This window comes from Nestor notabilis, unplaced genomic scaffold (assembly GCF_000696875.1).
Source record: "Nestor notabilis isolate BGI_N333 unplaced genomic scaffold, ASM69687v1 scaffold19301, whole genome shotgun sequence".
NCBI lineage: Eukaryota > Metazoa > Chordata > Aves > Psittaciformes > Psittacidae > Nestor > Nestor notabilis.
Window position 1 is genome coordinate 36,339 of NW_009913596.1, and position 265 is coordinate 36,603.

Below are 265 nucleotides of genomic sequence, written 5' to 3' on the forward strand. Positions count from 1 at the left end.
ACTGCGGGTACAGCACACTGCTGCTCACAGAGGGAAACATTACGGGCTTTTTTAGGCTTGTATTTAACACAGCAAACCACAGGCTGAGACGCAAAGGTTTGGGAGCACCACGAGGGGGTTTCTGCTATGGAGATCCTTCACCCTCGCACACCTCGGCCTGGCTTCCAGGGTGGTGTGGGGAGAACCCAGACGGAGCTCAGGCACCTCCCTGGGTCGGACTCTCCCGGCCCACAGGAGCCCGGGGTACAGCGCACTGGCCGTGCCC